The sequence below is a fragment of the Lates calcarifer genome, linkage group LG24, assembly GCF_001640805.2.
Source record: "Lates calcarifer isolate ASB-BC8 linkage group LG24, TLL_Latcal_v3, whole genome shotgun sequence".
In the NCBI taxonomy this organism is placed as follows: domain Eukaryota; kingdom Metazoa; phylum Chordata; class Actinopteri; family Centropomidae; genus Lates; species Lates calcarifer.
The window spans coordinates 8,329,563-8,351,481 of NC_066856.1; positions in this window are offsets into that span (position 1 = coordinate 8,329,563).

Sequence of the window (21,919 nt, forward strand, 5' to 3'; positions counted from 1 at the left end):
AATAAATGAGAGTGGAGTGAAAAAAGACCGTCTATTCGTTATTTCTAATTAATTTCTGAGGATGATCACAACGGGGGGAGAGAGAGGATGGGGCCACGTCCATTAGTCTCTGACACTTTGGGGCCCTTTTGTCCTTGATAAATGGACCCTGCGCTTCAGATGACACTCACACAAGAGCACACATGCACACAACTGCGAGCGTGCACATGTGCTGTAGCGTTCGCATGGACTTAAAAATATGCACAAGCACAAAAGAAAATGAAAAGAAATGCAACCTGTTTGTATTTTTAATCAATAAAATTTCAATTCTCAAACAGAAAAGAGTGATATCAGTTTAAACACAGTGGATCCTCTCACATGGCTCTCTAAAGATGGTGTTTTAATACAAAGTGTATATGGGATCAGTTTCAAAGGAGGATATTCTGGACACTCTAAGTTAGGTTGATTTCATTATCAGTATGCATGGGTAACTCTCAGTGGCTTTGCATATGTGAATACCTCTGTGTCTCTGTGTGTATATGCGTGCAGTACAGATCCTCCATGACAAATGCTTAGCCTTTAGCCTCTCTACAACTGCTACCCTCCATACCAATTCGCTTCACATATCCTATATTTCCTCTAAGTTTCCTTGGTTTTTATAAAGGCTCCAATATCTTCCAGCAATTCCGTCACAGATTTCATTAGATGGGGAGGTGGGTGGGGGCTTGATGCACTGGCTTTTCAACTTTCACTGCGCATTACTTGATGTCGTCTCACTAAGGAAGAGGTGTACGCACGGGCCCTATATTCAAAGTCACTGGAGCATTCCATGTGTAGTGCTCTGAAATATTGATGAGTAAGCAAAAACACACTGCGTCCTGTCACTTTCAGGAACGCAGAGGCGAATGGAAGTCACAAGGAAGAAGGATGATGCCTCGTTTTTTTTTTTTTTTTTTTTTCCAGGCCGTAGCCATTTTAACTGTCAGTGGAGGTAATTCACTTTTGTAGAACCTCAAGACAGACACAGTCAAAGGCAACTGATTAGGCATTAAATGTAAAAGAAAGTGTGAGTAGATAAATGTCTGATCTATCTATCTATCTATCTATCTATCTATCTATCTATCTATCTATCTATCTATCTATCTATCTATCTATCTTCAGGCTCAAAACTGATGCATATTAATCCACTGCAGTGATCTCTCAACACCTCTGATCTCCATTATTCATTGCATTATTCCAACTGATGCTCTGAATACATTAAGCATGCACGCCGAAAAATCACCATCAAATTTTCAAAATTGTGAAGAAACACTTTTCCCAGCACTCGTTTGCATCCAAAGAAACCTTTCTTTTATTCATTCCTCTACTCTTGTTTAATTGATTATTTGTCTTTTTTCATTTCATTTCACATCCTTTTCTTCTACTTCTTTTTTTTTCCACAGGAGTTGAGGGAGTGAGTGCTTGGTTTCAGTGGCTTGTGGGGCTACACTGATGTTAAGCCTATCTGGTTTGTCTGTGTGTAGTCGTATTGATCCTTGGCTAAGACATTAGATCTGCACGTCATGTCAAGGGTTTGGTGACCTCTAGCAGTCTCTCTCCAAGTGATAGCTTTGATAAGCCCCATCCCTCTCTCTGTTCTATATAGAGCTGTGCCCTAACCTTTAGCCCAGCTCTGTGTTTGAGCCTGACCTTTCTTTGATGTGTAATACATACCACGTGCCGCCCCACCACTGAACACACTCATTCAGACATGAGATATACACACATGTACCCACAAACACACACACACACACACACACACACACACACACCCCGTTAGTCAACACCCTGAAGCACCAACTCCCATGGAACCTTATTAAAACCACCTTCAGTGGAAACGGGGGAAGTTCTCAAAGTCTCCATAACTTGTATAATGTGTTGTATGAATAATGTTTTCCTCTCCTCATTTCCCCCTCTTCAGTCGTTAATGCAGAAAAGCAGAGGCTTCACTCACACAAAAAGACAAACAGCAAAGTCCGCTTGCCACTGATGGGCATGTCTTATTTACAAGAGGCAACAAGCTGGCCTGGCAGGCAGCAAAGGCGCACACGCACACACCCATGTGTGCCGAACACAATCATATTCACACAATCACACCCTGAATACATGTGTACATGCGGGCTTAGATACTTTCATACACACACCCCTACACACACACACACACACACACCATTTCCGTTTGATGTTTGCCAATCATCCAAGATTCCTTACAGCTTGCCCTGCCTCCTACCAAATAACAGTCTTCATTAATTAAAAAAGAAAAGGCAGTGTTATTATAATTCTCTTTGCTTGCCCCTTGATGTAATGGAGGGGGTGTGTGGTGTTTTGTGGCTCTTTGAGAGTTTGCTTTCATCATCGTCTGAGATTCCCCATGGCTTTGCCTTACTGCCATCAAACTCTCTCTCCTTCTTTTTGTCTTTTCATCCAATGAGGTGAAGTTTGGAAAAGTTGCTCTAGCCCAACAGAATCCTTTTTAGCAGTTAATGCCCTTCCCAGCTGGCAGGCAACTAACAGCCCACTAGCAGGCCACCGGTGGCAAAGTCGCACAATGTTATTAGCTCGCCAGCTTTTTGCAAGCTTATAGCTGATGGCTTGGAATTAGTGTTGGCTTAAAGCAGCCAAGCGCTGAATGTTGGTGAATGTTTGCTGCCTAGGTCAGCTCTGTTTACTTGTTTTGTTTGTGCATACAAGGTTTTAGAGAGGTTACAGATAATAGATACAACTCACTTAACTTTAAAAACTGAAATTTTGCACAGCTCTAAAGACCAGATGTGCCACTGTGAAAGTTTTTACAGTGCATGCTCCAGAGTGAAGTCAGTTACAGGCAAACACTTGAAGGTCAGTGTCCAAAGATGGACTCACTTGATATCTGGGTGTGTTATGTGACAACTGTTTGGGCCTTGAGAGGCAGAAGACAAGACAAATGGAAGGACAATCAGAAGGACAGACAGGCTGGAAAACATAACAGTGATACAGCAACATGACAAGCAGACAGGTCCAAAAAGCTGATGATAAGAGGAAGGGAAATGATTGAGAAAATGGAGCACACAGCTGCACTCTGTTTGCAAGGGCTAAACTTATTAGTCTGTTCTTAATGCCTCTCAGTGCAGATAGCATTAAGAAATACACGGTAATGATGATTTGTGTTCTCCTCAGCCAACAGAGGGAGAGGAGCCCACTTATTCCACATGAGTGTTATAATTGGCACCTTATTGCATTAGGGTAGAATGCACTGTGTGATTTCCTGGGTGTCATTTTTGACTAATGGATTCTTAAGAATAGTAATCTAATCGCTGTCATTATTTCATCTCCGCTGCTTTCGGAAAAAGCTGCCTTGATTTAGGGGGGAAGGAGTTTTAGCCGTGGTTGTGTTGGGGCATGTTGCAAATTAATCTGCACACCTTGTAAACAGAAAGAGAGCAAACAGAAATCAATTTGGCTGAGTGAGGAACTCCACTCTCAGGGCTTTTAGTATCTGCATTAAGCCCAAGTTGTTTGGGCTTTAGTCATTTTTTCTCTCCTCTGTTTTTGGCAGACATAGAGAACTTGTCAAATCAGCCTATTTATGTTATTTCCTGTTTCAAATCAAATCTTGTGTCTAATTGTAGAGCTAAATCATCAATACAAATGTGTTTTCAGCCATTATTACCAGCAGCTGCATCACGGCATGCTTGTTATTTGTTGGTATATTTTTTCAGCAATCCCTGGCTCCCTATTACTTTGTGTTCAGTAATCACACAGTTTCAATACACTCCCTAGCATCTAATTCTGCCTAAAAATCTGAAACCTCTGCAGCGCTTCTAGCCCCTCTGTTCCCATTTCCACATACCTTGATCCTGGTGTTGTGTCACTAATAGAGGTGATGTACTGTTTATTTTATTGATCATGTGTTTTATCCAAGCATCAATGCAGGGTTCACTCACTGGCATGCACATTCCCTTTATCAAAACACACACTGGACCTCTGCTTTGAGGCTTTCATCAAGCAAAAACACCCATTATGGTCTCTGACTGGCTGGCTTGCTTAGGAAAAAAATACTGCAGGTGTTCCCCTGACACGCAACATCCCAATTATGCCCACACAGACGAGAATATACACTCACACAGGTCACATAGACACAGACACACACAGGCAGATACATAAACACTTATAATTTTGTTTCAAGCCCTGACACACATTTTTGTTTGCATAGGTATAGTAACTGTTTTATACATAGATATAGAGTTTTATTAAATCCTCAGAAACATACACAACTGCATACACATTCATTGAGTCTATGGTTATGTTTTCAGGCTGAGGAAGTACAGGAATGTCAGAATGGAGGCTGATCTGACGGTCAGGAGAGTGTCTTCCTGAATAGCCCTTGACGCGCACACACGCACGCGCGCTTTACAGCTAAACACAGAGAGACAGAGAGAGAATGAGACGGTCCACCACACCACACCACACCTTCCCGACATGTCTTTCCACCACTACCACCCCCCTCATCCACCCACCCCATCTCCCGCCTCCCCCTCCTCCCCGCAGCCCTTTTCCACCACCCCTCCTGTCTGCCCCCCCAACCCACCCCTCACCACCACTGTCCTCCCCACCGCCCACCCTCCAGGGAGAAAAGGCTGACTTGCATTCAGCAGCATCTCTCAGGAAAGAAGAAATGAATAAAAGAAAGGAGACGTCCCGTTGACAGTCAATGTCTGCGCTGCCAGGAGCCAAAATAACTGTCAGCAAATGCTCGGGACTGTCCAAAATGCCACAGAGACAAAAAAATAAAAGATTGATAAATAAATAAATAAATACATGAAATTTAGCAAAGGGAAAAAAAGAGAGAAAACCTCACTGTCGCCTTCAGAAATAAAACAGAATTAGGAATTGCTGCTGAGCTGACTGGATTGTTCATTCAGTCATGTACAGTTTGTATATAAGAACCCTGAAAGAGTAGTTGTTGCTATGGTGTGAAGGTAAATGGGGGCTCTAATAATAAACAGGGAACACAATAAACCGATTTTGCACAACTGAGTGCAGTTATAGCTATTAAAATGTGTCGCATATATTTTATGAGCTTCAAGGAACACAATAGAAGCCTGTCTATCCAGCCCAGCACCACGCTGATCACAGCCCCAATGTGCCCACACTGAGGGGGGCATTTTATTTTGCTTCAAGCTGACTGTACTGTACATTTGTATAGTTACAGTCATCACCACAGCTTTGTCCTCATGCAGCGCAGTGTAGAATTAATTGTTGCACCTTTGATTACAATAACAACTTGCGTGTCAGAAATTACATAAAGATGCCTTATTATTATTTGTTAACATTCATTTGTATGAACCTGAACAGTAATTGGACTACTTCTGTTCATGCCACAGTGCCTCTGAATGTTCAAATTTGATTCATGAGTGCACTTTAGCCAACAGTAATCTATTCAGCATTATGAAATAAAATTTGTTCTCAAGCACAGCATGATCAGTATGTTCATGTATCTCTATTTATTACAACAACCTGTAAGACTCCAACTCTATCTAGACCTGTCTTTTCTCCAATGATCATTAATTGCAATATATCTGAGAATGTCTATATGACCTTACATGTCAGTATCATACCTAGGACTGCTTCTTAAACCAGACATCCTAATCAAGTGCATGTCTAATTTATGGGACTGGAGTTTGCCATTAAGGGCCTGATCCATGGAATTAAATAACTAGCAGACCTTCGCTGGTCCTGGACTGTGGACGGAGGAGGAAGGGAGATAGCGTGATGAATTGCCCACCCCTCCTCTACCTCATCCTTGACTTTGAAAAATACTGTCTCTGCGTTTTAGGTCAGCTTCTGACAACAATTAGGCACAGCGAAATAGATAGACTGTGACCTTCTTTTCTCCCCCTTCTTTTTAGTTTTTTTTTTTTTTTCTTTCTCCTGCCTTATCCTGTATGTGGAATAAGAAAAATTTTGGAGGTTATAGGAGTGAAGATGCACAGATATGCTCTGGAAAGAGACAGAAAAGTGGCGGGGGAGAAAAATAGACAACCACACAGTATGTATGACTGAAGTTAAAATGCTTTACCAATTAAAGAAAACTAATTTCTGGATCAAGAGCCCCCACTCATTTTTATTTCAGTAAATATATTTGAAAACCAATGAGTATTGAGAATCGAGTTTCATGCACAGCAGCAAGCTTTGGCCAGAGATTCACATAAGCATCTTATATAAAGGTTAATACTGCAATAACAACATAAATAAACAGCATATAATGACACAACTTTATTAACAGATGTGTCATTTTATTTTCCACTGAATATTTTTGTCTATGTTGCTATTGATCTTACAGTGTGACAGAGGTTGAGCCAGCTAATTCCCTTTTTCATTAGAGCAAAGCCCCCCAAATTCTCTTAGTAGATCTGCCTCTTAGGGGCATCCAATCTCCTGCCTCTCCCAATGACATGAATATAAGCCTGCGCTGATGGGGCCTGGTGTAAATGTATTAGCCCTGCGCCTGTGCCCCTAGCCCAGCCAGCCATAATTATGTTAGGAACCAATGAGACAGCTGGGAAATCAATATGCTAAGACAGATTGAGTGGAGATGTGTGGCCAGTGGAGTGGGAATAGAGAGGCCTGGCAGCTCCCTGCGGTGCGAAGGGGCTAGAGTCGACGATTAAGCCATAGACTTAGCATTTACTGCTAGGATTCACTGCCTGAATCTAGTTAGCATTTAGCGAAAGATCCCTGTGAGCAGACAGTGTTACTATTACATGGAGGCTTCACTCGTTAGCTGAGTGGCCTATCATCTTCTGGGGTCGGGCAGGGGCAGAAGTGTTTCAACACGATTAGCATTTACTGTTTGAATCTGTGGCTGTGTTCTATGATCACAAAGTAAGAATTACACCAGCATGTACTGTATCTTCTTGCTTAGGGATTGAGATTCAGATGACTTAATAAGTAAATGAATACTTGGAGAGGGTCACATAATCCCAGTTTCTGATATTCTGAACTGATTTCTGAATTCATCATCATTATCCCAAATCTGGGAGCCATGAAAAGGTTGGTTGTTCCACTGAGCAGTGTTTTTCTTTAAATAAGCTTCTTCCTAGAGGATGATTCAGTTATTGTATCTTACTACAGATACAGAGGCTCGCCTTTATAAGAAATAAACAACTACAAATAAAAGCCTTCGTACATTACTCATCTATGATCTACTGAGAAGCAAATCAATAGTGTATTTTCAAAATTCAACGAAAATGATCACAATCCTAAACTGCAGAGGATAGCAAGGGGATGAGCAGGAAGTGAAAGGTGAGGAGGGGGGAGGCTGAGGCAGGCCAAGTGGAGCTGGGTCAAAAGAACTATCTGTGGCAGGGGTTCTGTCTTCGATGATAGTCCGCGTAAAACCAAAGCACTGCTGTAATTCGTATTCAATTAAGGAGGGTATGTAATCAAGACAAAGGCTTGGCGGGTTGGGGAAGTGGGGGGGGGGTGGCTTGTTAAGGTGGAGCGGGAGGGAGAATTTAGAGGGGTGAGAGGGGTATGGAGGGTGTTTGGAAAGGGGGGTGGGGGCGGGCGGTGGGGGTTGCATCTGCTCTCAGCCCCAATCAGTGGCCTCGAAGGCACCGTCCCCTAACAATGGGCTCCATCAGTGCATGGAGCAGAGTCACAGGCGTAAGTGCACCCAATAAGTGTGCAATTTCTGCCCATATGACCATCCTGACACAATTGCTCTAATTTTCCTCCTTTGAAATGACTGATAAAAGACTTAGGTAATTGCTACGCCACAGAATTTCTTTCCATGATCAGGAGGAAGGAGGAGGGAGGAATGGAGGGATGGGGAGCGACAGAGAGAGACTGAGCAGCATGAATGTGTGTGTGTGTTTGTGTGTTTGTATAAGTATGGGTGAGAAGTGACACAGCCCCGGGGCCTGAGGATGGAGACTAGAGTGTCAGTTTGTGAAAAATCCCAAATTAATACTTGTCGTTTCCTCTCCCCCCTCTCCGAGAGGCCTCTGCTTCCACCAAAGATCTTATTAAGTGGAGGTAATTTGTCCTGACAATGTATTGGAAATCGCTCAATCAGACAACTTCCTGGAAAAGATATTCAAAACATGGTGGTGTTGAGTTTAGGTGGCAGTTAATTCTAATGCTTGTATGTCTCTCTACCTTTCTATTTTTAGTGGAACACAGTCAAGTGATTGAATCCACACAAGAAATGTTTCCCTATCCACCTCACACACACACACACACACTTATTAGCGTTGTGACTGGGCCCAAATTTTGTCTTCTTCACTCAAAAGCTCCCTGACCAACTGCTTTCTATGCCTTGTTGAAAATGTGAATCAGTGTATGTGTGTGAGTATGTGTGTGTAAATACTTGTAGGTGTTTGTGTGATGCTTAACTCTGATAGCTTGGCTCCAACCTGTGTCACTTCTCACTATGACCTTGTCCTTTGTAATCAAGCCTCTTTTATCTGATTCCTCACGTTAGTGTGTGTGTGTATATGTGTGTGTCTGTGTATGTGTATGTGTGTGTGTTGTACTCTCACCCACCTCATTGGAACAGCATGTATTTTGGACTGTGTCCTCACTTGATTGGAGTTCAGTTACAGGCCTAGATAGAGAGGTAGAAAATGGGCAGAGGGAAATGGATAAGAGAATAGTAGTTTAGTCGCCTCACTAACTAACCCGACAGCACACCCAATCAGCTTCTCAAAACTGTGTGTCTATCCGTAGGTGTGTGTGTGTGTGTGTGTGTTTGTGTGTGTGACATGGTGTGACAGACTCCTGAGGTGCTGATTCTAAACACAGTCTCTGCCAGTGCCTGGGTAATGTTGGCTAATAGCTTAATCAATACTTATTATGGCCCTATTGGTTCACTAAAGTGAGAACAGAACCTTGCCACACACAGCCCCTCGGTGGATAGAAAGAAAGAACAGGAGAGGAGAGGAAGAGAAGAAGGAGAAGTGTCTACTGCTGATCCAGATGGACAGTCTAACCTCCCTCATGGGATTTCCTCATTCAGGAATCCAATTTTCCCAATGTGATTGACGCGGTTTGGATCCAGTGGAATAAGGCTAACTCTTTTAGCTCCCCCAATAAAGCACTAATGGATTTGCCCCTGATTTTCCAACTTTTCCCTCCTTGACTGGACTGGTTGTCCTCAATTAGTGCCGGCAAGGCAGTGGGCGGTCGAGAAGATGAAGTGATGGGGAGAGCGAGTGAGTGTTGAGAAGTTAACGGGGGGAGCATGAGGAAGAGACAGAGGAGGTGATTAGTTAGAGATAGTAGATAGTGATACGAGCGATCACTGGACATCATGTTCTTACAGCACCTTTACAGACACAGTCAAATTAAATAGGATGGAAAGTTTAGATTAAATTGGTGTGATTGGTGTCAGACTTGTTATTATATGTTACTGGTGTTACTGTAGTAGTGGCAGTTCCAATAGTTGTTATAGAAGTGGTAGAACATTATTAACTTATTGCTGGTCTACAAGAGGCAGCTGTAAGTTGATACTCTGAATTAATGTGCTGTAGCATTAAAATGACTAATGCTAATAAAATAAACAAGAAAAACGGAGAGTTTAATACTGTAAAACAACCATTATCATCACATTCAGTGTTTATTAATAACTCCAAATATCCTTTTTCAAAAAACAATTAATGAAATTGAAAAATATGTATGAAATGCCCCAGTTAATTAGATGTAAATGCTTGTGCAGTTTTCATTAAATCTGAATGCGACAAGTATAATGATATTGATTTAGTATATTATTATGCTCAGTTAATGACAAATTGGAAAAAACGTGAACTGTGATAGTTAATTATCAAACTAAGCATCTTCTTAAAGAGAAATAAATATTCTAATTTTATGGAAAGTAATAATGAGATCTTTTTATACACAGTAAACAACATGGCAACGTAAATAGTTCTCATCTCATTAGGCAATTTATACTACAGCTCGGAGCTAAATCAAATATAAATGTGTTGTATATGTATATGTGAAATATTTCCATCAACGATATTGTTGAACATTTAATTATATTGTATATATATATTTTTTAGATATCTGCCATTAACACCCTAGTTTATTTATTTATTTTGACTACAGATTTGCAAAGTAGCTATAGTCTCGTACATAACTCACATGTAGATGGAAAAAATATGTGTGTTTTCCTGCTGTATATAAGCGCTACAGATGTCTGATGAAGCTATGCTAAGCACAAAGGTCCACTTACTTAGCATTCACACTTTGAACCCTATCTCACAGGCCTTTCTTCAGTGAATAGATCTTGCTCAGGCATGTGATATTTAATGGGATGTGTCAACAAAACAAGTGGTTGTAAATGGGAGGAAGGTTATAACCCTCATCTCTGTTGAGGATGGGTCCGAATGAAGACCTTTGAAATGCAGCTGAAAGCTTCAATGTTACTGTAAATTAGTGTACCCTTGTGGTCACTGAATATTTTTCCCGAAGGTCAAGAATGAACATCCATAGTCACTACAGATGTTAACATACTTTTAATGGCATCGGAAAGAAATAATTGTTCTGTTTATGAAGAGACCTGTCCTTGGGTTGTGGATTTAGATTAATTATATTGTTGTGCAGGGCTACATGCTGTACCCTGGACTTTACCTTTAATGAAGACACAGCTCCACAGGTGGAGTGCATGCATCTACCATCACTGCAATGTCAAGCCGTCTAAACACAGCTTGAGAACCAGTCTAGCCAGAGTGCACCATGCGTATGTCTGCCACAATATCCCCTACTGTGTTTTGTACATCTTTTGTGACTCCATTTCTGCCTAATGGCTTCACTAGTCAGGGCCCCTTTCGACAGCCTAGCTCTCTCCTAGCTGCCATCATCAGACCAGCATGCAGTGAAATGGACATGCCATGATAACTCACTGTGGTGTATGGTGGCAATGTAGAGTAAGGAGATTGGATACCGCAATGTAATGTTCTGCATTTCAGCTGTGCCACAGTGGTATGCCGTGCGAATTGTTGTGAATAGGCACTGATTGCACAAATCAAACACACACACACACACACACACACAATGAAAAAGTGACACAGACATACATGCACACACACACACACACACACACACACACACACATACACCAATCTTGCAAGCTCTCGTTTCTGTTCACAGGAACCTTGCAGGGAAAAGAGGAGGGCTCACTGCAGGAAATGGTAGCATTGATTGACAGATTAATCATTCTGGTGCTGTGTGTATGTGTGTGTATGCATGTGTGTGTGTTCATCATGTGTTTCAGTATATCTGGGAGGAAGTGTGTGTGTGTGTGTGTGTGTGTGTGTGTGTGTGTGTGTGTCTGTCTGTCCCCTCTGACCTTGACAGCTCCGTACGAGAACAGCAGCCACTTCCAAGAGTCAGTCATTCAGACACAGCTCCTGGCGACCAGACTCTGCAACTAACAGTTAACACCATGTCTGCTCTACAATTACCCATAGAGAGAACACTTATCAACCACCATGTGATTTATAATTGCTTTGCATTACAATGTAATACTTTACAACCTATTTAAACATCTCAAGGTGTAATTACCAGCTTAAGATAATAGGTAATTTGTTATATTCTAATGACTTCAACACGTTAATTAACTTGTCATTACCATTTGGCTCCTAAAGTCAGGGAGTTTTAATCCACGGTATCCCTTTATTCAATTGCTAAGCCAAAAGCATTAGCAAGGTGTGTTTTTTAAATTTAAATTACCTCAGTGTAAAATAGTATACTCAGAGCTCTCTTCCTCACTTTATCTCAGGCTCTGCTGTATTGTAGCCTGGGTTGACCCTATTCCCACCTCATGGCTCCTGAGGGCCTGACCCTGAACTCAGTCACCTCTGACAGCTCCTCAATATCATCTCAGGCCCCCCAGCCACTGATCCTAGAACAGATATTTTCTTATCCTTCTAAATGGTTAAGGTTAGGGAGCTGGTCCAGGGTAATCTGACCCTGAATCTGTGGTGGGAGACAAGTTATTCCTCAGGCGTCTGTACTGCTCGACAAACAGAGAGAGGCGAGCCAGGGGGCAGTATGGGTCTAGAAACTCGCCTATAGCAAGGTTGTAGAATGTGTGTGTGGTGTTTGTTTGCATGCATGTGGACACACGTGTTTGTATGATTTGGTTTTTTGAGCACTAAATATGTGCTTGTCTGGGTTATGCATAAAAGTCAACATTTTCTTTTTGCTTTTTTTGCATGTATGCCCGAGAACATGCAAGTGTGTGTAGGTCTGTGTGCGTGTGTCGGACTTGCAGAGGCGAGGGAGATGTCATGTTCAGTTTGTGTTTGGCTAACCCTGTGGTCTCCACCCCTAATAGCAGGGTCTATGGGGTGTAGACACATGCCAATATTCATTGGCAGTTGAATCAAGCCACTTAGATACCATCTGTAAACAGGACTCAGAGGGCCTTGAATTAAACTGATGCTTGGAAACAGTGGAGCGCACTGCAGAGGTTACTGAAGGTCAGCACAGGTTAATGGGCTTTGTTGCCAATGTTTAGTAATATAGATACTGGAAAGACTCTGGTGAAAAACTTGCATATTTTTGTGTTAAATTGCAATATTTTTTTTCAGAATTGCTCTTAATGCGTAGAAAATGCTACACAAACTCAAAAGCCTAATCATAATGTAAATGCTATAATGGCACAGGTATCAGCAGACAAAAATCAAGTAGTTTCCCTCAAAAGCTCAGTTTACTTTCAGTTGCACCCTGATTTAAAGTCAAATTCCTAATTTGTCTCACAATATGCCTCACTTCTGTTTATGGGACAGAATATTTCCTTGTCTATAGAGACAAAATCAATATATAAGTAATAATATAATAAATATATACATAACTAATAATTTTTAAAAGTCTAGATTTCAAAAAGGAATTGTTGCACCTACCCTAATTTACAATTGTCATTCAAAGCCAGTATGTTTTGAGATAATGTGACAACACTGCGTCATTTTGATGCAACCAATCCTCATTTTCCTCTTTTCCCCTCTCTTTCTCTCTCTCTCCCCTCTCGCTCTGTCTCTCTACTCCCTTTCGCCACCATGGCGCTCTGCTCACCAACACTGATTCATAATCTATAGCTGTGCCTGGGAGACCAGCAGCTATTGATTTAACGCCTACAGTAATCCAGCGCTGTATCCGCTGCTTGTTAGAGATGCTGGGGCCTAGGAACTGGGGCTTGGAGAAGTAGCCAGAATAGGACTGATGGAGAAGAAATGCTTGGAGTAATTCCTACTTAGAAAAGCAGAGAAATTTTGCAAATCAGACTTGTCTATGGTGATATGGCTGGCTCTTACTTAAATAATCTACAAAAAGCAAAATATTGGGGCATTGTTCATAATGCAGGAATGAACATGTTTAGTGTATAAAACAAAAAGAAGGTTACATGGTCTCCTCTAGACAACAGAAAATCTAAATATTCATCTTTTTTTGACTTGTGAAAAAGAGCATGATAAAGCCAGTTTCTATATCAGAATATTAATGCATCAGCACAGTTCACAACAGTATCTGTGTGAGTTCCATTTTTAGCTGCTGTGTGATTAAGGCTTAGTCAAGGACATATTTTCTGGTACTCTGACGCTTCTCCTCTGAAAAGACAATGATTCATATTGTTATGTAGTTTATAAAAATATCAGTATATGTCATTTTTTCTAATCTACTATACTCTAACTTTTCACTTACAATTGTCCTTTTCTAAATGGCTGGAGAGAATCTGTTACAATAGCCCAGCACTCACACATACAATAGCAGAGTCCTGCATATGATTTGGAGTGAGCGACAGCTATGGCAGCCTCAACATATTCATACAGAGTGCTAATCATGCATGATACAAGAATAATAGACAATGTCGCTTTCAGTTCATTAAACATCCAGGTAAGTGGATATGTAATTTAACTGTTATTATCAAATCTACCTAATTTGGTTTGGCCCATCCATCATGATAATAGCACCATTCTATTCACACATTTTCAATTGTGACAAGCCTGTATATATATGAACAAAACCTTTGGCATCGGAGTTCCTTTCCATTATAGATAATTACAGACTATGTGCTGTAGATCTTGCTATTGAATGTTGATGGCAATGTTCTTCATTTTATGAGTGACAAGAAAGTGTGTCTGCCTGTATACAGAACTGAATAACTACTTTTGAGTTCCATTCAATGTGCAAAAGTTTAATGAAAGGAGAATTTCTGCATTTCATAACAAGAATAATGTGAATACCTCTATAGTGCATGTTTTACTGTTGAATTGTCTATAGTCTGATGTTGTGAGCTTTCAGCTGTTTATACTGTTGAAAAACTGTGGTATTGAATGTAAAAGAACACACAGTAATAAAGAATATATGTAGGTATAAGACAGGTAAAAAAAAATGTTCATTTTATTGTATACAGTCCTTTAATCAAGATGACAGATGACAGGAAGGTTGAAGAGGAGTACTTATCTCAATCAGGTACAGGCCATCAGCGTGGAGACAGACAAGCACACTGACCTTCATTAGCCTGGCCAAATAATTAGCTGACCTCGGCTAATAAGCACTCACACTGCACACACACACACACACACACAACACACACACACACACAGAATACACTTTGGTTTGTATGTGCCTCTAATGAAAAGAGGACTGACGCACAAAGCTGATTGCTTTGTTCTGATGAGTTTCTGGTTTAAGTAGCCCACTTGATTGATGGATAGATGAACGAAAGGATGGATGGATGAAGACAGATAGAAAAAGAAAACTCTGAAACAGATGAGTGCTGCTGTTGGGCAATATGCCAAGAGGCAGAAAGAAAACAGGAGCCATTCACTTGTTTTATTGGACAAAAGTCCAATTGCAGCTGCCTTGTAGGGAATAGCCATATTTGTCCATGCAGTTGGGTCTTGTCATGTACTTTATGCACAGTCACATCACCATGACCAATACACTAATCTCTGCCATTCTCCTCTGGCTACAATGAGCTGAAGAAGGTTAACTTCACCTTCCAGGGTAAATAGAAAAATGAACCAGAATGCCTGTCTGGAATAGGGTTATAAACAGTGGTTATTAACTCAGCTCTGCAACTTGCTGGCACACAGGGAGATTTGTGAAAGGTTGCTGCTTTGAAGTCGGTTTTCCTGAGATAAAGAACAGCAAAAATCAATAAATAATTTGTTTTATTAAGAATAAGTTTAAATACTGCTCTGTCTGAGTTTTTATGTTTTACTCCTTCCTCATGTAAACTGATCTGATGCTAATCCGAAGTGTGAAGTGAAATTGACGTTTTGTCTTCAGAGTCCAGTATCAGGAGTGACACGGTCTTTGTGAATGTCAAGGATGTAATTTGCATTGGAGTAACCGATACTTGAAGCTGAAGTAAGAGAGCTCTTCACCAAAGGATAAATGCAACCGCGTCAGTGTGAAAAATTGTCAGCAGAGAGTAAGACATGTCAAATACTTGAGGAATAAGTGCCTTCAGTTCAGTCCATTTCTAGGTCTTTCGCTTGACAGTTTTAGAACAACGGTAATGTATTACCAGACAATTATGTGAAATTGCTGCTTTCGCATCTAGATTTGCCTGTCTCCACCATTTTTATCTCAATCCAATCCAATCTGAAACCATTTGAGCAAATAAAATGATATTTACCTCATCTTCTGTTACAAGCTTTCAAAATTACAGGCTTCAGGAAAAATCAATACAAAATGCCAGCTTAGCAGCAGATGTATGCTCTGTGAGAATGCTAACTTTTCCTCTTCGTATGTCTCCCCATTCCCCGACAGAGGCAGAGGGAAGAGACTGGAAGCAGGAAAAGAAGCTCCTCACCAGCGAGCAGTGGGGTGGATATTGTGGTGGATGTTTATAAACTACTTGTGCTTGCAGGCCGAATGCACGATTGTCTTGTCCGAGACGCTAACCTTTAGCATCTCTCTGCGCTTGGGCGCATCTTACAAAGTTCACTGCGAGAAGAGAGTCTTGACCCTGCGGATGATTTGGAGGACTGAAATACCACTTTCATTTATTATTTATCCAGGCTGGCCGAGGGGAAGGCAAGTCGTGGCGCTGTCATACCTGACTGGCTAATGTAAGAAGTGGCCATCTCACTGCAACCCTGGGGAATCAAAGCCCATTACTGGTTTGAGAGATGGCCTAATGTCCACTGTGAACACACACACACCAGATCAAAACATTAGGATGAGAGTGAGATGTACATACACACAAACACACACTCAGTGCAAACAAGATGCTGTGTAGTGGTCTGGGATGGGAGTTGAACATTGTAATGCTCCAGAGTGCTGGAGAAATGACAAGTAAACATTTATAATTGAAATCTGGCCTTGTAAGATTCCTTGTTAGTCCAGTAAAGCCATTTCATTATGATGCACTGTTTATTCTTTTTTTTAGATTTACAAGTTGAAATGTCTCCAGCTGGGGACATGACATCCATATCAGTTATCACTGAAACAATAACACAGAGAAGCCCCAGGTCTTGTAATGCCAAGAAGTCTATCAGTTAATCACGCATTGACAAAAACAATTACAGCATAACCCCCCCCCCCCGAAAAATATACATTCAGATGGCCTGAGGACTGTAGTTATGACAGCTACAGGTATTTATATGTTTTCTACATTTTTAATTATAGGATTTCTAATGGAAAAGGTGTATTTTCCCACTGTAAGTCAGTTATCTCTACCTATGTGTATGTGAATAAATAACAAGTTTATTCATCAGGAAGTACTGATTAGGTCTTAAAAATGTGATTCAGTTATAACCACGTTTTGCTCATTCAGTGGGACCATTTCTAATGTGAAAGCTCTACTTTCACACATTTTAGCAGGTTGGAAGATACAGTGGCCACTTTATCTGCTTTATTGTGTGTATGTGTGTGTGTCTGTATCTGTGTCCGTGTGTGTAATTGTCAAGATGGAGGCTTAATGACCCTTTGGATGTGCAGCTGAGGTGTAGCTAATGAAGCGTACGTGTATGAAGTACAGGCCTCTGCCTTTTAATGGGAGATTCCTATCAATACCATAGATCGGATTAATATTTCAAAGTTAATGTTTTTGTTGAGGAATTTGAAAAACAAACATGAGATGAGGCTTCACAGTCACTTGTGCAGGAAAATGCAATTTTCTCAGACTTAGCTGCTCATCTTTTTAATTACGGGCTTAATAGCTTTATAGATTTTTGAAAGATGAATTCTTATTGGCATTTTTATAATTACTGGTCTTTATTGCTTTTTATGAAAATAATCATCAAGGCTCATTTACCCCACAAACCCTCAGGCCAGGCAGATGTATTTCAATGATCTGGGCAAATAACCTCCAAAACATTGGTCCTTGTTTTTCTACTCTCTGAATTCCTGACTAAATCAGCAATTTTCTTATTTTTTTATACAATGAATAACTACTTTACACCCATAAAACCAGCTGTTTAAGCAAGCATTCTCACTTGAGGACGATGCAGCATTGATTGAACATCATGTTCGAACACGCTGTGAACCCCAGAGGCTACTAAAACCAGGACAATGCATGCTGGCCTATGGTGACGCAGGCTTGGCCAGAATATCACATATGTCAACATACTATCAAATGTGCTGCTAAAATAACTGAACCTCTTCAGCATTAACACATGTACAGAGACAGAGTGAGCCAAGGCTGCTTCAGAGCTCAGACGGTAGAGAAAATGTATTTGGACACTTCAGCAAAAACATATTTAGAAGAGCTGGCCAAGGTTTCCTTATGTAGTCTGCAAAGGCCTTCGAGTGCAGCAGCCTTAGACAAACAGTGGCCCAGAGCCATACCCTGCTAATAAGTTTGACAATGAATTTGGGCAAGCAGAAGAAATTTAACCATATGAATTTGTGGGATAGCAAAGCAGGCAAATTATCTTTTGTGAAATTCATACCCACCAATGGAAGAGACTCTTCTAGTCACTATTTAATTTAGACTGAAATCCTGCATAGAGGGGAGAGTGTGCATTTGGCTAGCCTCATCTCCACTAAAAGGGAAATATGCATTGATTTAGCCTTGAACTCCCTGTTGAACTTGGCTGGCCTGCTTCACTGTGGTTTCCCAGTACAATCCCAATCCCTCCTCTGTCGTCCGGGACCCAGCCTGGATACAGACAATAACCGGAAAGAGTATTTAGAACATTTGGAATAAAGTGGATGTAAATTTCACCCTTTACATTTGCCAGAAGCATCTGTTTTATCTATAAATGCTGAGTTCCAAAGAGCCAAAGCTGTGTAATATTTCAACCCTTGCTTTATTTAATTGGTTTGGAAGCACAAAAGGAAAGAAAGAAAAGTCAAAATATGACTTTTTCCCCCTGGACCCCCTGCTAATAGGCAAGCCTGGTCCCTGTGTAAGCTATCCCAATCGGCACTTTCTCATAATAGGGCCATGGGTAATTTGCCAGGGCCAGGGCCAACTGAACATGTTCACAACACTAAATGGTAAGAACAAGTCATTTGCTTGAATATTGTGTATAAACCAGTTGGCAAATCATATTTATGGCACCAAGATTAAAGCAAAAATCAATTTTGCTTTTGGGGGGAAATTGGGTTTCTCATAGTGTGAATAAGTGTTGGCTTAGCCTGTCTGGCCTTGGCTGTATCTGCTGAAACTCTAAAAACAGTCCCTGTTTTGGTTCCAACATTTTCGGTCTCTATGGCGCTGGATCCTGCCCTGCAGTGTAGAGTCAGTGTGGTCTGAAGAGTCTTTCTGTATGTCTGCTACACATGTGAATATGCTCGACAGATGTTAGCTGGCTCCCAGGCAGACAGGCTCTCCTCCCCCTGGCCTTTTTGGCTCTAGTTGTGACATGGTGACACACAGTAGCATCTGGAGTTCAGACTGGGTCACCCAGGGCAAACACGATACAGAGCAGTACATCACTCGCTCTTTTAAGACCTCCCATGACTTTGAAATGGATGACCACGAGAGGAGAAATACTGGCCTCTTTATCTACTTTACTAAGCACAACATATTTAAGATTTTTTGGGTCATTTGACCTCTTAACTTCACACATATTTTGGCAGTTCACCCAAGGTGGTACAACACGAGAGTAGAAGCAACTGGTAAGACTAAGATATATTCACAGAAATTTTAAGGCAAGGTGTTTTTACTTGAGGCTACCACCAAAAACATCTGATACTCACTTTATGGAATGGACCCAAAGGAGAAGAAATCAGTGTGTTATTGATTGTACAACCTCAGAGAGCAAACTGTCCAGAGAAATGAGTAAAAAAATCAAGCCTTCATACGGCTACATGGTTTTAACTGTGATATGATTTTGGAATGAGCCTAAAATTAACACTCTACATGATGTATTAAGTACTGAAATATCACATAAGAATTAAAGACACACATCCAGAATGTAATATTCACAGAGCTTACACTCAAAGCTTGATGCACCAAAGAAGCACAACCAAAACTCATTTTAAGTCAAAAGTAGATTCCCTGTAGGGGTCCTTTAAACCATATGTGAATACAAATTAAATTAAACCCTATAGCATCTTTAGTAACAAAAGCAGTCAACCTAAATTCAATCCCTGCATGCTGCCAAAGGAAAAAAAAAATAGAGAACACATTTGAAAACGAACAATAAAAAAGATGCCTGGTTGCCTTTAAACCACAAGACTGTGGTTTGTTGTTTTATTTCTTACAAGAAGTCAAGCGATGAGTAGCTTTTTGGGGTTTCAAATTATGCTCATTTTTTATACATATTGCTATTTTATGGTGATCTATTTGACAGGATTATGAGCATTGCTGTTTCTTGAAGGCAGCACTTTGATTGTCAGCGATGAATACATAGAAGCCGAAAACATACACCTATTTAAAAATGCCCCTTTTTCTGTGTCTGTTTTCTGTTTCTTTGTGCTAGACTTGATACAAGACTATTTGTCTACATTTCCATCGTTAGCTGACAGTCAACCACGTTCGGAGACAGTCAAGTGTCAGCTCATGAAACAAACATTTAGCAAACACACACAACGGCAAAGCTTCCAGCTGACGTGCACCCGTTCAAATCCATCCCGTCATGTAAATAACTTGTTTCAGTGTGCTTTCAATTAAAGCGGAGGACAGAGTGCCATTGCTGCCTTTGATGGATGAGCTTAGATATTGGAGTGTACCGTTGGATGACAAAACGTTCCCCCACTCCACCTCAACTCCTCTTTCCTATTGATTCTCCTGGCGGTTATTCATCAGGGCGGTGGCCACTGTCAGATCAGCTGCTCCTTCTCCTCACAAAACACATTTTCCACAGTTATTGATAAAGCTATTTGACCTTTTATTCAAATGTGTGTGTGTCTGTGTGTGTCTGTGTAGCGTGTACACATCTGTGTTTTCTTTCTCTCTGCTCTTGCCAGAGGCTCGCAGATCACTGCAGCTACATGAATAAAGTCAGGCTGTTTTGATTAACGCCAAATGAGTAGGTCTATTCTTTGCAGATGTCTGTTTCAGCAGTACTGAGCCTTGCTTTCACATAACAAAAATAAACCCCAAACCTGTTTTACAGTTTGGCAAAGGTAAGCACACACATACAATACATACATACAGAGTTTGCACACACATATGCCTGTATTCATATAGATCAACGGTCTCACACATACTGTGACTCGCATACCTACGTACATACTTTTTCAATGTTTTGAAAATGTTCTGCTCTTTTGTCAGGGTGAAGACAGGCTGTCTTGGCTCCAAGTCCAATTGTAAATGTGCCCTGAGTTAAAAAGTGGAGGTTTTGGCTGCACAGTGGCTGATCAAGGGAGAGGATAATGACTTTATGGGACCTCTGTGCTGTTAGTGATCTTTGTGAAAGTTATGATCTGGGCCAATATCTAGAAAGCTGCAAAATATGCCATGTAACAACTAATGTGTTTCAGGTCACCATCTTAAGCTGTAGTGACAGGAAGTGTAGAAGTGTCCGAACATGCATCTCTAGCATCTGCTAGAGTGTTCTTCCTTCTATTCTGTAGAGGAAGAGAGTAGGCATATGTCCTGGGCCAGGCACAGGGGTGAATGCAAGTTCAAACATGGCTTCATGTGAAGTGAAATTTAAAATGTAGCTTTTCAAAAGGTGCTGGAATACAACCACAGCAAACAGAAACAGTGGACACATCATACAAATGAATCATTCACATGAATCCCTCCTCTTTTTAAAGTATACAAATACACAAATCACTTGTTGACACATGAATTGACATTTTCAAGGTTAGAAATGAGATTTTACATCCATACCACCTACAGTCTTGCAAAGTCTATAACCTACAAAGTACAGATCAAAGGTGAACAAGAAAACCAGAAACACAAAACATTTACTGAACATTTTATGTTAACGTTCGCGTCAAAAAGTGTTGATTTGTGTATGACACACATGACTTTTAACATACAAAACTAATTTAAATACAGGAAACAAGCAACTACCAGACCTGCATTGGCTACAAAGAACCAGTAATCCCAGTAAAAAACAACAAAACAACAACAACAACAAAAAGTCAAATTAGGAACTTATTCAAAGCTGTGGTGGATAGAGTAGTCTTTGTTACTTCTAGTTAGTTATACATGTAGTTAGTCTGTAGTAAAATGCAGACAATTAATGCATAATGCATTTAAGAAATATAACCAGATCAACATGCCCTCTGTATGTTTACCACACAGCCGCACTAGTTTTGTTGTCAGTAAAGCCACAGAGCAGTGAGAACTAACATTTTACTCACCTTAGCAGGAAAAACATTCTCTTGTTCTTCATGGCAGCAATGTGTTCTATAACCATGTCATATAATTTCCCACAATTTTTCACAATATGATGAATGTTTGTGGCATCCGATGATGTTTTGGCTAAGTGGCCAGGTCTTTTCTGTCCACTTGTGTACTGGTGAATTCTGTTTTCACTCTGCGTTCATTATGTGTAGT